Source organism: Nematostella vectensis, chromosome 5, assembly GCF_932526225.1.
Source record: "Nematostella vectensis chromosome 5, jaNemVect1.1, whole genome shotgun sequence".
Lineage (NCBI taxonomy): Eukaryota > Metazoa > Cnidaria > Anthozoa > Actiniaria > Edwardsiidae > Nematostella > Nematostella vectensis.
This window is the reverse complement of record NC_064038.1, coordinates 16,451,863-16,469,467: the sequence shown is the minus strand read 5'-3', so window position 1 is coordinate 16,469,467 and position 17,605 is coordinate 16,451,863. Positions and strand designations below refer to the sequence as shown.

At 35.7% G+C, this 17,605-nt stretch overlaps 10 non-coding genes across 10 annotated transcripts; all 10 read right to left on the bottom strand.

Moving 5' to 3' along the window:
• Nucleotides 1-1,016: 1,016 nt before the first annotated feature.
• LOC125567192 lies at nucleotides 1,017-1,155 on the bottom strand. Its single transcript, XR_007311716.1, has one exon. It is a non-coding gene; the product is annotated as a U4 spliceosomal RNA (small nuclear RNA).
• Nucleotides 1,156-2,665: 1,510 nt separating this feature from the next.
• Nucleotides 2,666-2,804, bottom strand: LOC125567191. The gene has a single exon (XR_007311715.1). It is a non-coding gene; the product is annotated as a U4 spliceosomal RNA (small nuclear RNA).
• Nucleotides 2,805-4,547: 1,743 nt separating this feature from the next.
• Nucleotides 4,548-4,686, bottom strand: LOC125567182. The gene has a single exon (XR_007311706.1). It is a non-coding gene; the product is annotated as a U4 spliceosomal RNA (small nuclear RNA).
• A 1,742-nt stretch (nucleotides 4,687-6,428) lies between these two features.
• Nucleotides 6,429-6,567, bottom strand: LOC125567172. The gene has a single exon (XR_007311696.1). It is a non-coding gene; the product is annotated as a U4 spliceosomal RNA (small nuclear RNA).
• Nucleotides 6,568-8,308: 1,741 nt separating this feature from the next.
• LOC125567115 lies at nucleotides 8,309-8,447 on the bottom strand. Its single transcript, XR_007311639.1, has one exon. It is a non-coding gene; the product is annotated as a U4 spliceosomal RNA (small nuclear RNA).
• A 1,741-nt stretch (nucleotides 8,448-10,188) lies between these two features.
• Nucleotides 10,189-10,327, bottom strand: LOC125567190. Its single transcript, XR_007311714.1, has one exon. It is a non-coding gene; the product is annotated as a U4 spliceosomal RNA (small nuclear RNA).
• Nucleotides 10,328-11,837: 1,510 nt separating this feature from the next.
• On the bottom strand, nucleotides 11,838-11,976 carry LOC125567158. The gene has a single exon (XR_007311682.1). It is a non-coding gene; the product is annotated as a U4 spliceosomal RNA (small nuclear RNA).
• Nucleotides 11,977-13,251: 1,275 nt separating this feature from the next.
• LOC125567114 lies at nucleotides 13,252-13,390 on the bottom strand. Its single transcript, XR_007311638.1, has one exon. It is a non-coding gene; the product is annotated as a U4 spliceosomal RNA (small nuclear RNA).
• A 1,742-nt stretch (nucleotides 13,391-15,132) lies between these two features.
• Nucleotides 15,133-15,271, bottom strand: LOC125567189. Its single transcript, XR_007311713.1, has one exon. It is a non-coding gene; the product is annotated as a U4 spliceosomal RNA (small nuclear RNA).
• A 1,511-nt stretch (nucleotides 15,272-16,782) lies between these two features.
• On the bottom strand, nucleotides 16,783-16,921 carry LOC125567186. Its single transcript, XR_007311710.1, has one exon. It is a non-coding gene; the product is annotated as a U4 spliceosomal RNA (small nuclear RNA).
• Nucleotides 16,922-17,605: the final 684 nt, after the last annotated feature.

Genomic DNA, 17,605 nt, shown 5'->3' with positions numbered 1-17,605 from the left:
TACTAACCAGTATACGATCACGGCGAGATTGATTTGAGATAAAGAAAAAATGACAAATAAATGGAAGCTTCATATGGAGTTCTAAGCTTTTTGCTTATGCTCTTAAACAAGGTACGAGTGCATACTCAGTATTAGGGCTTATAGAACAACATGGAGACAAACAAGTAAAGTTGAAAAAAAAATGCCGTGACCAGAATTCGAACCTGAGTTATTGCGGCCAGAAAGGAGTGTACTAACCACTATACGATCACGGCGAGATTGATTTCAGATAGAGACAAAATAGCGAAAAAAACATGCAAGCCTTTCAATGAGTTCTAGGCAGTTTGCATATATCTAAATTTTAGTTCTAGAAAATGTACGATTCAATACTTAGTATTGTGGCTTACATGACAACACGAAGCAGCCAAACAAGTAAAGTTGAAATAAATAATGACATGACTATTATTTGAACCTGGGTTATTGCGGCCACAACGCAATGTTCTAACCCTCACAAGTGACAAAGATTCTCTCAATCAATGTTGATCTGTTTCCGCAAAAAAAAGTAATTGTATCTAAACCTTCTGTTCCAGTAAATTCAGAATGTTTCCGATCAAGCAAGTCAACAACGCACGGGATTTCGGGTTGCTTCTTATAGTCATTTTACCTAGTGACCTCATTTGAAACGAATATAAGGTAAACGGAATAGCCCAATAAAAGTTATTCGCCGCCTAACTCTCTTATTATTGCTTGCTGGAGCAAATTTTGCCGAAAGGAATTAGAGAGATAAAAGGTAGCTTTCCAAGGAGCTCTTAGCCGTTTGCTTATTTTGTAATTTCTTCTAAATAAGAACTGACTGCAAACGCATAATTGTGAAACATTCTCATTAACTGCCAAGAAAACGGTTATCTTGCATTCTTGAAAAAGAGCACGTTATGGTTTTTAATACATTGATTTTCACATATCAGAAAAGGCTCACACAAATAACCAGGCCTTTTCTACTAAAGATGTTCTATTTTGCATTTGTTTGTTAATGGTGGCCCTAAGCAGGGCCCACAAAAATTGCAAAGCCGACTATGTTTCAAGTCGTCTCGCGGGGTATTGGGAAAAGTTTTCAATAAGCAATAACAACGCCTCGGATGGACCTCATCAGCTACGGTAATGTCACTGCGCAAAGCTAGCCGTGATAAAGACGACTACGAGTTCCCTTTAGAATACAAATCTTGTCAATGTGGGACAAAAGAGAACCGAATTATTGAAATCTATGATTGACAAATGAATTAGAATATCTTTGGCAGAAAAAAGAACTCTCAGGAGCAAACGTTGACTAAATGTGGTTCAATGTTTGGAAACAAGAAAAATGTGACAAAACTTTTCTTTATTTTCAAATTATTTGAAAACAAAGCAAAAATAACATGCCCCTACTCTGCGCGCGTTTGATTAAATCAAAGAAAATAAATTTTCAGGAAGGAGAAATCTAACTAAAATGAGAAGAATATAACATAAAAACTGCATTCTTTCAACTCATTCATTTCTACGCAGTCCAATTAATAAACATTTATCAAATTAAAATGAGGTAAAATAGACGAACCAGTAAGGTAGAAAAAGATGCCGTGACCAGGATTCGAACCTGGGTTATTGCGGCCACTACGTAATGTACTAACCACTATACGATCACGGCGAGATTGATTTCAGATGAAGAAAAAAATACCCAAATAAATGCAAGCTTTCTAATGAGTTCTAGGCAGTTTGCATATATCTAAATTTTAGTTTTAGAAAATGTACGATTCTATACTGAGTATTGTGGCTTACCTGACAACACAAAGCAGCCAAACAAGTAAAGTTAAAATAAAAAATGACATGACTTTTATTCGAACCTTGGTTATTGCAGCCACAACGCAATGTACTAACCACTATACGATCACGGCGAGATTGATTTCAGATAGAGACAAAATAGCCAAAAAAACATGCAAGCCTTTCAATGAGTTCTAGGCAGTTTGCATATATCTAAATTTTAGTTCTAGAAAATGTACGATTCAATACTTAGTATTGTGGCTTACCTGACAACACAAAGCAGCCAAACAAGTAAAGTTAAAATAAATAATGACATGACTATTATTTGAACCTGGGTTATTGCGGCCACAACGCAATGTTCTAACCCTCCCAAGTGACAAAGATTCTCTCAATCAATGTTGATCTGTTTCCGCAAAAAAACTAATTGTATCTAAACCTTCTGTTCCAGTAAATTCAGAATGTTTCCGATCAAGCAAGTCAACAACGCACGGGATTTCGGGCTGCTTCTTATAGTCATTTTACCTAGGAACCTCATTTGAAACGAATATAAGGTAAACGGAATAGCCCAATAAAAGTTATTCGCCGCCTAACTCTCTTATTATTGCTTGCTGGAGCAAATTTTGCCGAAAGGAATTAGAGAGATAAAAGGTAGCTTTCCAAGGAGCTCTTAGCCGTTTGCTTATTTTGTAATTTCTTCTAAATAAGAACTGACTGCAAACGCATAATTGTGAAACATTCTCATTAACTGCCAAGAAAACGGTTATCTTGCATTCTTGAAAAAGAGCACGTTATGGTTTTTAATACATTGATTTTCACATATCAGAAAAGGCTCACACAAATAACCAGGCCTTTTCTACTAAAGATGTTCTATTTTGCATTTGTTTGTTAATGGTGGCCCTAAGCAGGGCCCACAAAAATTGCAAAGCCGACTATGTTTCAAGTCGTCTCGCGGGGTATTGGGAAAAGTTTTCAATAAGCAATAACAACGCCTCGGATGGACCTCATCAGCTACGGTAATGTCACTGCGCAAAGCTAGCCGTGATAAAGACGACTACGAGTTCCCTTTAGAATACAAATCTTGTCAATGTGGGACAAAAGAGAACCGAATTATTGAAATCTATGATTGACAAATGAATTAGAATATCTTTGGCAGAAAAAAGAACTCTCAGGAGCAAACGTTGACTAAATGAGATTCAATGTTTGGAAACAAGAAAAATGTGACAAAACGTTTCTTTATTTTCAAATTATTTGAAAAAAAAAGCAAAAATAACATGCCCCTACTCTGCGCGCGTTTGATTAAATCAAAGAAAATAAATTTTCAGGAAGGAGAAATCTAACTAAAATGAGAAGAATATAACATAAAAACTGCATTCTTTCAACTCATTCATTTCTACGCAGTCCAATTAATAAACATTTATCAAATTAAAATGAGGTAAAATAGACGAACCAGTAAGGTAGAAAAAGATGCCGTGACCAGTATTCGAACCTGGGTTATTGCGGCCACTACGTAATGTACTAACCACTATACGATCACAGCGAGATTGATTTCAGATAAAGAAAAAAATAACAAAAAAAATGCAAGCTTTCTAATGAGTTCTAGGCAGTTTGCATATATCTAAATTTTAGTTTTAGAAAATGTACGATTCTATACTGAGTATTGTCGCTTACCTGACAACACAAAGCAGCCAAACAAGTAAAGTTAAAATAAAAAATGACATGACTTTTATTCGAACCTTGGTTATTGCAGCCACAACGCAATGTACTAACCAGTATACGATCACGGCGAGATTGATTTGAGATAAAGAAAAAATGACAAATAAATGGAAGCTTCATATGGAGTTCTAAGCTTTTTGCTTATGCTCTTAAACAAGGTACTAGTGCATACACAGTATTAGGGCTTATAGAACAACATGAAGACAAACAAGTAAAGTTGAAAAAAAAAATGCCGTGACCAGAATTCGAACCTGAGTTATTGCGGCCAGAAAGGAGTGTACTAACCACTATACGATCACGGCGAGATTGATTTCAGATAGAGACAAAATAGCGAAAAAAACATGCAAGCCTTTCAATGAGTTCTAGGCAGTTTGCATATATCTAAATTTTAGTTCTAGAAAATGTACGATTCAATACTTAGTATTGTGGCTTACATGACAACACAAAGCAGCCAAACAAGTAAAGTTAAAATAAATAATGACATGACTATTATTTGAACCTGGGTTATTGCGGCCACAACGCAATGTTCTAACCCTCCCAAGTGACAAAGATTCTCTCAATCAATGTTGATCTGTTTCCGCAAAAAAAACTAATTGTATCTAAACCTTCTGTTCCAGTAAATTCAGAATGTTTCCGATCAAGCAAGTCAACAACGCACGGGATTTCGGGTTGCTTCTTATAGCCATTTTACCTAGTAACCTCATTTGAAACGAATATAAGGTAAACGGAATAGCCCAATAAAAGTTATTCGCCGCCTAACTCTCTTATTATTGCTTGCTGGAGCAAATTTTGCCCAAAGGAATTGGAGAGATAAAAGGTAGCTTTCCAAGGAGCTCTTAGCCGTTTGCTTATTTTGTAATTTCTTCTAAATAAGAACTGACTGCAAACGCATAATTGTGAAACATTCTCATTAACTACCAAGAAAACGGTTATCTTGCATTCTTGAAAAAGAGCACGTTATGGTTTTTAATACATTGATTTTCACATATCAGAAAAGGCTCACACAAATATCCAGGCCTTTTCTACTAAAGATGTTCTATTTTGCATTTGTTTGTTAATGGTGGCCCTAAGTAGGGCCCACAATAATTGCAAAGCCGACTATGTTTCAAGTCGTCTCGCGGGGTATTGAAAAAAGTTTTCAATCAGCAATAACCGCGCCTCGGATGGACCTCATCAGCTACGGTGATGTCACTGCGCAAAGCTAGCCGTGATAAAGACGACTACGAGTTCCCTTTAGAATACAAATCTTGTCAATGTGGGACAAAAGAGAAACGAATTATTGAAATCTATGATTGACAAATGAATTAGAATATCTTTGGCAGAAAAAAGAACTCTCAGGAGCAAACGTTGACTAAATGTGGTTCAATGTTTGGAAACAAGAAAAATGTGACAAAACTTTTCTTTATTTTCAAATTATTTGACAACAAAGCAAAAATAACATGCCCCTACTCTGCGCGCGTTTGATTAAATCAAAGAAAATAAATTTTCAGGAAGGAGAAATCTAACTAAAATGAGAAGAATATAACATAAAAACTGCATTCTTTCAACACATTCATTTCTACGCAGTCCAATTAATAAACATTTATCAAATTAAAATGAGGAAAAATAGACGAACCAGTAAGGTAGAAAAAGATGCCGTGACCAGGATTCCAACCTGGGTTATTGCGGCCACTACGTAATGTACTAACCACTATACGATCACGGCGAGATTGATTTCAGATGAAGAAAAAAATAACAAAAAAAATGCAAGCTTTCTAATGAGTTCTAGGCAGTTTGCATATATCTAAATTTTAGTTTTAGAAAATGTACGATTCTATACTGAGTATTGTGGCTTACCTGACAACACAAAGCAGCCAAACAAGTAAAGTTAAAATAAAAAATGACATGACTTTTATTCGAACCTTGGTTATTGCAGCCACAACGCAATGTACTAACCAGTATACGATCACGGCGAGATTGATTTGAGATAAAGAAAAAATGACAAATAAATGGAAGCTTCATATGGAGTTCTAAGCTTTTTGCTTATGCTCTTAAACAAGGTACGAGTGCATACACAGTATTAGGGCTTATAGAACAACATGAAGACAAACAAGTAAAGTTGAAAAAAAAAATGCCGTGACCAGAATTCGAACCTGAGTTATTGCGGCCAGAAAGGAGTGTACTAACCACTATACGATCACGGCGAGATTGATTTCAGATAGAGACAAAATAGCGAAAAAAACATGCAAGCCTTTCAATGAGTTCTAGGCAGTTTGCATATATCTAAATTTTAGTTCTAGAAAATGTCCGATTCAATACTTAGTATTGTGGCTTACATGACAACACAAAGCAGCCAAACAAGTAAAGTTAAAATAAATAATGACATGACTATTATTTGAACCTGGGTTATTGCGGCCACAACGCAATGTTCTAACCCTCCCAAGTGACAAAGATTCTCTCAATCAATGTTGATCTGTTTCCGCAAAAAAAACTAATTGTATCTAAACCTTCTGTTCCAGTAAATTCAGAATGTTTCCGATCAAGCAAGTCAACAACGCACGGGATTTCGGGTTGCTTCTTATAGCCATTTTACCTAGTAACCTCATTTGAAACGAATATAAGGTAAACGGAATAGCCCAATAAAAGTTATTCGCCGCCTAACTCTCTTATTATTGCTTGCTGGAGCAAATTTTGCCCAAAGGGATTGGAGAGATAAAAGGTAGCTTTCCAAGGAGCTCTTAGCCGTTTGCTTATTTTGTAATTTCTTCTAAATAAGAACTGACTGCAAACGCATAATTGTGAAACATTCTCATTAACTACCAAGAAAACGGTTATCTTGCATTCTTGAAAAAGAGCACGTTATGGTTTTTAATACATTGATTTTCACATATCAGAAAAGGCTCACACAAATAACCAGGCCTTTTCTACTAAAGATGTTCTATTTTGCATTTGTTTGTTAATGGTGGCCCTAAGCAGGGCCCACAAAAATTTCAAAGCCGACTATGTTTCAAGTCGTCTAGCGGGGTATTGGGAAAAGTTTTCAATCAGCAATAACCGCGCCTCGGATGGACCTCATCAGCTACGGTAATGTCACTGCGCAAAGCTAGCCGTGATAAAGACGACTACGAGTTCCCTTTAGAATACAAATCTTGTCAATGTGGGACAAAAGAGAACCGAATTATTGAAATCTATGATTGACAAATGAATTAGAATATCTTTGGCAGAAAAAAGAACTCTCAGGAGCAAACGTTGACTAAATGTGGTTCAATGTTTGGAAATAAGAAAAATGTGACAAAACTTTTCTTTATTTTCAAATTATTTGAAAACAAAGCAAAAATAACATGCCCCTACTCTGCGCGCGTTTGATTAAATCAAAGAAAATAAATTTTCAGGAAGGAGAAATCTAACTAAAATGAGAAGAATATAACATAAAAACTGCATTCTTTCAACTCATTCATTTCTACGCAGTCCAATTAATAAACATTTATCAAATTAAAATGAGGTAAAATAGACGAACCAGTAAGGTAGAAAAAGATGCCGTGACCAGGATTCGAACCTGGGTTATTGCGGCCACTACGTAATGTACTAACCACTATACGATCACAGCGAGATTGATTTCAGATAAAGAAAAAAATAACAAAAAAAATGCAAGCTTTCTAATGAGTTCTAGGCAGTTTGCATATATCTAAATATTAGTTTTAGAAAATGTACGATTCTATACTGAGTATTGTTGCTTACCTGACAACACAAAGCAGCCAAACAAGTAAAGTTTAAATAAAAAATGACATGACTTTTATTCGAACCTTGGTTATTGCAGCCACAACGCAATGCACTAACCAGTATACGATCACGGCGAGATTGATTTGAGAAAAAGAAAAAATGACAAATAAATGGAAGCTTCATATGGAGTTCTAAGCTTTTTGCTTATGCTCTTAAACAAGGTACGAGTGCATTCTCAGTATTAGGGCTTATAGAACAACATGGAGACAAACAAGTAAAGTTGAAAAAAAAATGCCGTGACCAGAATTCGAACCTGAGTTATTGCGGCAAGAAAGGAGTGTACTAACCACTATACGATCACGGCGAGATTGATTTCAGATAGAGACAAAATAGCGAAAAAAACATGCAAGCCTTTCAATGAGTTCTAGGCAGTTTGCATATATCTAAATTTTAGTTCTAGAAAATGTACGATTCAATACTTAGTATTGTGGCTTACATGACAACACGAAGCAGCCAAACAAGTAAAGTTGAAATAAATAATGACATGACTATTATTTGAACCTGGGTTATTGCGGCCACAACGCAATGTTCTAACCCTCACAAGTGAAAAAGATTCTCTCAATCAATGTTGATCTGTTTCCGCAAAAAAAAGTAATTGTATCTAAACCTTCTGTTCCAGTAAATTCAGAATGTTTCCGATCAAGCAAGTCAACAACGCACGGGATTTCGGGTTGCTTCTTATAGTCATTTTACCTAGTGACCTCATTTGAAACGAATATAAGGTAAACGGAATAGCCCAATAAAAGTTATTCGCCGCCTAACTCTCTTATTATTGCTTGCTGGAGCAAATTTTGTCGAAAGGAATTAGAAAGATAAAAGGTAGCTTTCCAAGGAGCTCTTAGCCGTTTGCTTATTTTGTAATTTCTTCTAAATAAGAACTGACTGCAAACGCATAATTGTGAAACATTCTCATTAACTGCCAAGAAAACGGTTATCTTGCATTCTTGAAAAAGAGCACGTTATGGTTTTTAATACATTGATTTTCACATATCAGAAAAGGCTCACACAAATAACCAGGCCTTTTCTACTAAAGATGTTCTATTTTGCATTTGTTTGTTAATGGTGGCCCTAAGTAGGGCCCACAAAAATTGCAAAGCCGACTATGCTTCAAGTCGTCTCGCGGGGTATTGGGAAAAGTTTTCAATCAGCAATAACCGCGCCTCGGATGGACCTCATCAGCTACGGTAATGCCACTGCGCAAAGCTAGCCGTGATAAAGACGACTACGAGTTCCCTTTGGAATACAAATCTTGTCAATGTGGGACAACAGAGAACCGAATTATTGAAATCTATGATTGACAAATGAATTAGAATATCTTTGGCAGAAAAAAGAACTCTCAGGAGCAAACGTTGACTAAATGTGGTTCAATGTTTGAAAACAAGAAAAATGTGACAAAACTTTTCTTTATTTTCAAATTATTTGAAAACAAAGCAAAAATAACATGCCCCTACTCTGCGCGCGTTTGATTAAATCAAAGAAAATAAATTTTCAGGAAGGAGAAATCTAACTAAAATGAGAAGAATATAACATAAAAACTGCATTCTTTCAACTCATTCATTTCTACGCAGTCCAATTAATAAACATTTATCAAATTAAAACGAGGTAAAATAGACGAACCAGTAAGGTAGAAAAAGATGCCGTGACCAGGATTCGAACCTGGGTTATTGCGGCCACTACGTAATGTACTAACCATTATACGATCACAGCGAGATTGATTTCAGATAAAGAAAAAAATTACAAAAAAAATGCAAGCTTTCTAATGAGTTCTAGGCAGTTTGCATATATCTAAATATTAGTTTTAGAAAATGTACGATTCTATACTGAGTATTGTCGCTTACCTGACAACACAAAGCAGCCAAACAAGTAAAGTTTAAATAAAAAATGACATGACTTTTATTCGAACCTTGGTTATTGCAGCCACAACGCAATATACTAACCAGTATACGATCACGGCGAGATTGATTTGAGATAAAGAAAAAATGACAAATAAATGGAAGCTTCATATGGAGTTCTAAGCTTTTTGCTTATGCTCTTAAACAAGGTACGAGTGCATACTCAGTATTAGGGCTTATAGAACAACATGGAGACAAACAAGTAAAGTTGAAAAAAAAATGCCGTGACCAGAATTCGAACCTGAGTTATTGCGGCCAGAAAGGAGTGTACTAACCACTATACGATCACGGCGAGATTGATTTCAGATAGAGACAAAATAGCGAAAAAAACATGCAAGCCTTTCAATGAGTTCTAGGCAGTTTGCATATATCTAAATTTTAGTTCTAGAAAATGTACGATTCAATACTTAGTATTGTGGCTTACATGACAACACGAAGCAGCCAAACAAGTAAAGTTGAAATAAATAATGACATGACTATTATTTGAACCTGGGTTATTGCGGCCACAACGCAATGTTCTAACCCTCACAAGTGACAAAGATTCTCTCAATCAATGTTGATCTGTTTCCGCAAAAAAAAGTAATTGTATCTAAACCTTCTGTTCCAGTAAATTCAGAATGTTTCCGATCAAGCAAGTCAACAACGCACGGGATTTCGGGTTGCTTCTTATAGTCATTTTACCTAGTGACCTCATTTGAAACGAATATAAGGTAAACGGAATAGCCCAATAAAAGTTATTCGCCGCCTAACTCTCTTATTATTGCTTGCTGGAGCAAATTTTGCCGAAAGGAATTAGAGAGATAAAAGGTAGCTTTCCAAGGAGCTCTTAGCCGTTTGCTTATTTTGTAATTTCTTCTAAATAAGAACTGACTGCAAACGCATAATTGTGAAACATTCTCATTAACTGCCAAGAAAACGGTTATCTTGCATTCTTGAAAAAGAGCACGTTATGGTTTTTAATACATTGATTTTCACATATCAGAAAAGGCTCACACAAATAACCAGGCCTTTTCTACTAAAGATGTTCTATTTTGCATTTGTTTGTTAATGGTGGCCCTAAGCAGGGCCCACAAAAATTGCAAAGCCGACTATGTTTCAAGTCGTCTCGCGGGGTATTGGGAAAAGTTTTCAATAAGCAATAACAACGCCTCGGATGGACCTCATCAGCTACGGTAATGTCACTGCGCAAAGCTAGCCGTGATAAAGACGACTACGAGTTCCCTTTAGAATACAAATCTTGTCAATGTGGGACAAAAGAGAACCGAATTATTGAAATCTATGATTGACAAATGAATTAGAATATCTTTGGCAGAAAAAAAAACTCTCAGGAGCAAACGTTGACTAAATGTGGTTCAATGTTTGGAAACAAGAAAAATGTGACAAAACTTTTCTTTATTTTCAAATTATTTGAAAACAAAGCAAAAATAACATGCCCCTACTCTGCGCGCGTTTGATTAAATCAAAGAAAATAAATTTTCAGGAAGGAGAAATCTAACTAAAATGAGAAGAATATAACATAAAAACTGCATTCTTTCAACTTATTCATTTCTACGCAGTCCAATTAATAAACATTTATCAAATTAAAATGAGGTAAAATAGACGAACCAGTAAGGTAGAAAAAGATGCCGTGACCAGGATTCGAACCTGGGTTATTGCGGCCACTACGTAATGTACTAACCACTATACGATCACGGCGAGATTGATTTCAGATGAAGAAAAAAATAACCAAATAAATGCAAGCTTTCTAATGAGTTCTAGGCAGTTTGCATATATCTAAATTTTAGTTTTAGAAAATGTACGATTCTATACTGAGTATTGTGGCTTACCTGACAACACAAAGCAGCCAAACAAGTAAAGTTAAAATAAAAAATGACATGACTTTTATTCGAACCTTGGTTATTGCAGCCACAACGCAATGTACTAACCACTATACGATCACGGCGAGATTGATTTCAGATAGAGACAAAATAGCCAAAAAAACATGCAAGCCTTTCAATGAGTTCTAGGCAGTTTGCATATATCTAAATTTTAGTTCTAGAAAATGTACGATTCAATACTTAGTATTGTGGCTTACCTGACAACACAAAGCAGCCAAACAAGTAAAGTTAAAATAAATAATGACATGACTATTATTTGAACCTGGGTTATTGCGGCCACAACGCAATGTTCTAACCCTCACAAGTGACAAAGATTCTCTCAATCAATGTTGATCTGTTTCCGCAAAAAAACTAATTGTATCTAAACCTTCTGTTCCAGTAAATTCAGAATGTTTCCGATCAAGCAAGTCAACAACGCACGGGATTTCGGGCTGCTTCTTATAGTCATTTTACCTAGGAACCTCATTTGAAACGAATATAAGGTAAACGGAATAGCCCAATAAAAGTTATTCGCCGCCTAACTCTCTTATTATTGCTTGCTGGAGCAAATTTTGCACAAAGGAATTGGAGGGATAAAAGGTAGCTTTCCAAGGAGCTCTTAGCCGTTTGCTTATTTTGTAATTTATTCTAAATAAGAACTGACTGCAAACGCATAATTGTGAAACATTCTCATTAACTACCAAGAAAACGGTTATCTTGCATTCTTGAAAAAGAGCACGTTATGGTTTTTAATACATTGATTTTCACATATCAGAAAAGGCTCACACAAATAACCAGGCCTTTTCTACTAAAGATGTTCTATTTTGCATTTGTTTGTTAATGGTGGCCCTAAATAGGGCCCACAAAAATTGCAAAGCCGACTATGTTTCAAGTCGTCTCGCGGGGTATTGGGAAACGTTTTCAATCAGCAATAACCGCGCCTCGGATGGACCTCATCAGATACGGTAATGCCACTGCGCAAAGCTAGCCGTGATAAGGACGACTACGAGTTCCCTTTGGAATACAAATCTGAGATTGATTTCAGATAAAGAAAAAAATAACAAAAAAAATGCAAGCTTTCTAATGAGTTCTAGGCAGTTTGCATATATCTAAATATTAGTTTTAGAAAATGTACGATTCTATACTGAGTATTGTCGCTTACCTGACAACACAAAGCAGCCAAACAAGTAAAGTTTAAATAAAAAATGACATGACTTTTATTCGAACCTTGGTTATTGCAGCCACAACGCAATGTACTAACCAGTATACGATCACGGCGAGATTGATTTGAGAAAAAGAAAAAATGACAAATAAATGGAAGCTTCATATGGAGTTCTAAGCTTTTTGCTTATGCTCTTAAACAAGGTACGAGTGCATACTCAGTATTAGGGCTTATAGAACAACATGAAGACAAACAAGTGAAGTTGAAAAAAAAAATGCCGTGACCAGAATTCGAACCTGAGTTATTGCGGCCAGAAAGGAGTGTACTAACCACTATACGATCACGGCGAGATTGATTTCAGATAGAGACAAAATAGCGAAAAAAAATGCAAGCTTTTTAATGAGTTTGCATATATCTAAATTTTAGTTCTAGAAAATGTACGATTCAATACTTAGTATTGTGGCTTACACGACAACACAAAGCAGCCAAACAAGTAAAGTTAAAATAAATAATTACATGACTATTATTTGAACCTGGGTTATTGCGGCCACAACGCAATGTTCTAACCCTCCCAAGTGACAAAGATTCTCTCAATCAATGTTGATCTGTTTCCGCCAAAAAAACTAATTGTATCTAAACCTTCTGTTCCAGTAAATTCAGAATGTTTCCGATCAAGCAAGTCAACAACGCACGGGTGTTTCGGGTTGCTTCTTATAGCCATTTTACCTAGTAACCTCATTTGAAACGAATATAAGGTAAACGGAATAGCCCAATAAAAGTTATTCGCCGCCTAACTCTCTTATTATTGCTTGCTGGAGCAAATTTTGCCCAAAGGAATTGGAGAGATAAAAGGTAGCTTTCCAAGGAGCTCTTAGCCGTTTGCTTATTTTGTAATTTCTTCTAAATAAGAACTGACTGCAAACGCATAATTGTGAAACATTCACATTAACTACCAAGAAAACGGTTATCTTGCATTCTTGAAAAAGAGCACGTTATGGTTTTTAATACATTGATTTTCACATTTCAGAAAAGGCTCACACAAATAACCAGGCCTTTTCTACTAAAGATGTTCTATTTTGCATTTGTTTGTTAATGGTGGCCCTAAGTAGGGCCCACAAAAATTGCAAAGCCGACTATGCTTCAAGTCGTCTCGCGGGGTATTGGGAAAAGTTTTCAATCAGCAATAACCGCGCCTCGGATGGACCTCATCAGCTACGGTAATGCCACTGCGCAAAGCTAGCCGTGATAAAGACGACTACGAGTTCCCTTTGGAATACAAATCTTGTCAATGTGGGACAACAGAGAACCGAATTATTAAAATCTATGATTGACAAATGAATTAGAATATCTTTGGCAGAAAAAAGAACTCTCAGGAGCAAACGTTGACTAAATGTGGTTCAATGTTTGGAAACAAGAAAAATGTGACAAAACTTTTCTTTATTTTCAAATTATTTGAAAACAAAGCAAAAATAACATGCCCCTACTCTGCGCGCGTTTGATTAAATCAAAGAAAATAAATTTTCAGGAAGGAGAAATCTAACTAAAATGAGAAGAATATAACATAAAAACTGCATTCTTTCAACTCATTCATTTCTACGCAGTCCAATTAATAAACATTTATCAAATTAAAACGAGGTAAAATAGACGAACCAGTAAGGTAGAAAAAGATGCCGTGACCAGGATTCGAACCTGGGTTATTGCGGCCACTACGTAATGTACTAACCATTATACGATCACAGCGAGATTGATTTCAGATAAAGAAAAAAATTACAAAAAAAATGCAAGCTTTCTAATGAGTTCTAGGCAGTTTGCATATATCTAAATATTAGTTTTAGAAAATGTACGATTCTATACTGAGTATTGTCGCTTACCTGACAACACAAAGCAGCCAAACAAGTAAAGTTTAAATAAAAAATGACATGACTTTTATTCGAACCTTGGTTATTGCAGCCACAACGCAATATACTAACCAGTATACGATCACGGCGAGATTGATTTGAGATAAAGAAAAAATGACAAATAAATGGAAGCTTCATATGGAGTTCTAAGCTTTTTGCTTATGCTCTTAAACAAGGTACGAGTGCATACTCAGTATTAGGGCTTATAGAACAACATGGAGACAAACAAGTAAAGTTGAAAAAAAAAATGCCGTGACCAGAATTCGAACCTGAGTTATTGCGGCCAGAAAGGAGTGTACTAACCACTATACGATCACGGCGAGATTGATTTCAGATAGAGACAAAATAGCGAAAAAAACATGCAAGCCTTTCAATGAGTTCTAGGCAGTTTGCATATATCTAAATTTTAGTTCTAGAAAATGTACGATTCAATACTTAGTATTGTGGCTTACATGACAACACGAAGCAGCCAAACAAGTAAAGTTGAAATAAATAATGACATGACTATTATTTGAACCTGGGTTATTGCGGCCACAACGCAATGTTCTAACCCTCACAAGTGACAAAGATTCTCTCAATCAATGTTGATCTGTTTCCGCAAAAAAAAGTAATTGTATCTAAACCTTCTGTTCCAGTAAATTCAGAATGTTTCCGATCAAGCAAGTCAACAACGCACGGGATTTCGGGTTGCTTCTTATAGTCATTTTACCTAGTGACCTCATTTGAAACGAATATAAGGTAAACGGAATATCCCAATAAAAGTTATTCGCCGCCTAACTCTCTTATTATTGCTTGCTGGAGCAAATTTTGCCGAAAGGAATTAGAGAGATAAAAGGTAGCTTTCCAAGGAGCTCTTAGCCGTTTGCTTATTTTGTAATTTCTTCTAAATAAGAACTGACTGCAAACGCATAATTGTGAAACATTCTCATTAACTGCCAAGAAAACGGTTATCTTGCATTCTTGAAAAAGAGCACGTTATGGTTTTTAATACATTGATTTTCACATATCAGAAAAGGCTCACACAAATAACCAGGCCTTTTCTACTAAAGATGTTCTATTTTGCATTTGTTTGTTAATGGTGGCCCTAAGCAGGGCCCACAAAAATTGCAAAGCCGACTATGTTTCAAGTCGTCTCGCGGGGTATTGGGAAAAGTTTTCAATAAGCAATAACAACGCCTCGGATGGACCTCATCAGCTACGGTAATGTCACTGCGCAAAGCTAGCCGTGATAAAGACGACTACGAGTTCCCTTTAGAATACAAATCTTGTCAATGTGGGACAAAAGAGAACCGAATTATTGAAATCTATGATTGACAAATGAATTAGAATATCTTTGGCAGAAAAAAGAACTCTCAGGAGCAAACGTTGACTAAATGTGGTTCAATGTTTGGAAACAAGAAAAATGTGACAAAACTTTTCTTTATTTTCAAATTATTTGAAAACAAAGCAAAAATAACATGCCCCTACTCTGCGCGCGTTTGATTAAATCAAAGAAAATAAATTTTCAGGAAGGAGAAATCTAACTAAAATGAGAAGAATATAACATAAAAACTGCATTCTTTCAACTCATTCATTTCTACGCAGTCCAATTAATAAACATTTATCAAATTAAAATGAGGTAAAATAGACGAACCAGTAAGGTAGAAAAAGATGCCGTGACCAGGATTCCAACCTGGGTTATTGCGGCCACTACGTAATGTACTAACCACTATACGATCACGGCGAGATTGATTTCAGATGAAGAAAAAAATAACCAAATAAATGCAAGCTTTCTAATGAGTTCTAGGCAGTTTGCATATATCTAAATTTTAGTTTTAGAAAATGTACGATTCTATACTGAGTATTGTGGCTTACCTGACAACACAAAGCAGCCAAACAAGTAAAGTTAAAATAAAAAATGACATGACTTTTATTCGAACCTTGGTTATTGCAGCCACAACGCAATGTACTAACCACTATACGATCACGGCGAGATTGATTTCAGATAGAGACAAAATAGCGAAAAAAACATGCAAGCCTTTCAATGAGTTCTAGGCAGTTTGCATATATCTAAATTTTAGTTCTAGAAAATGTACGATTCAATACTTAGTATTGTGGCTTACATGACAACACAAAGCAGCCAAACAAGTAAAGTTAAAATAAATAATGACATGACTATTATTTGAACCTGGGTTATTGCGGCCACAACGCAATGTTCTAACCCTCCCAAGTGACAAAGATTCTCTCAATCAATGTTGATCTGTTTCCGCAAAAAAAACTAATTGTATCTAAACCTTCTGTTCCAGTAAAAACAGAATGTTTCCGATCAAGCAAGTCAACAACGCACGGGATTTCGGGTTGCTTCTTATAGCCATTTTACCTAGTAACCTCATTTGAAACGAATATAAGGTAAACGGAATAGCCCAATAAAAGTTATTCGCCGCCTAACTCTCTTATTATTGCTTGCTGGAGCAAATTTTGCCCAAAGGAATTGGAGAGATAAAAGGTAGCTTTCCAAGGAGCTCGTAGCCGTTTGCTTATTTTGTAATTTCTTCTAAATAAGAACTGACTGCAAACGCATAATTGTGAAACATTCTCATTAACTACCAAGAAAACGGTTATCTTGCATTCTTGAAAAAGAGCACGTTATGGTTTTTAATACATTGATTTTCACATATCAGAAAAGGCTCACACAAATAACCAGGCCTTTTCTACTAAAGATGTTCTATTTTGCATTTGTTTGTTAATGGTGGCCCTAAGCAGGGCCCACAAAAATTTCAAAGCCGACTATGTTTCAAGTCGTCTAGCGGGGTATTGGGAAAAGTTTTCAATCAGCAATAACCGCGCCTCGGATGGACCTCATCAGCTACGGTAATGTCACTGCGCAACGCTAGCCGTGATAAAGACGACTACGAGTTCCCTTTAGAATACAAATCTTATCAATGTGGGACAAAAGAGAACCGAATTATTGAAATCTATGATTGACAAATGAATTAGAATATCTTTGGCAGAAAAAAGAACTCTCAGGAGCAAACGTTGACTAAATGTGGTTCAATGTTTGGAAATAAGAAAAATGTGACAAAACTTTTCTTTATTTTCAAATTATTTGAAAACAAAGCAAAAATAACATGCCCCTACTCTGCGCGCGTTTGATTAAATCAAAGAAAATAAATTTTCAGGAAGGAGAAATCTAACTAAAATGAGAAGAATATAACATAAAAACTGCATTCTTTCAACTCATTCATTTCTACGCAGTCCAATTAATAAACATTTATCAAATTAAAATGAGGTAAAATAGACGAACCAGTAAGGTAGAAAAAGATGCCGTGACCAGGATTCGAACCTGGGTTATTGCGGCCACTACGTAATGTACTAACCACTATACGATCACAGCGAGATTGATTTCAGATAAAGAAAAAAATAACAAAAAAAATGCAAGCTTTCTAATGAGTTCTAGGCAGTTTGCATATATCTAAATATTAGTTTTAGAAAATGTACGATTCTATACTGAGTATTGTTGCTTACCTGACAACACAAAGCAGCCAAACAAGTAAAGTTTAAATAAAAAATGACATG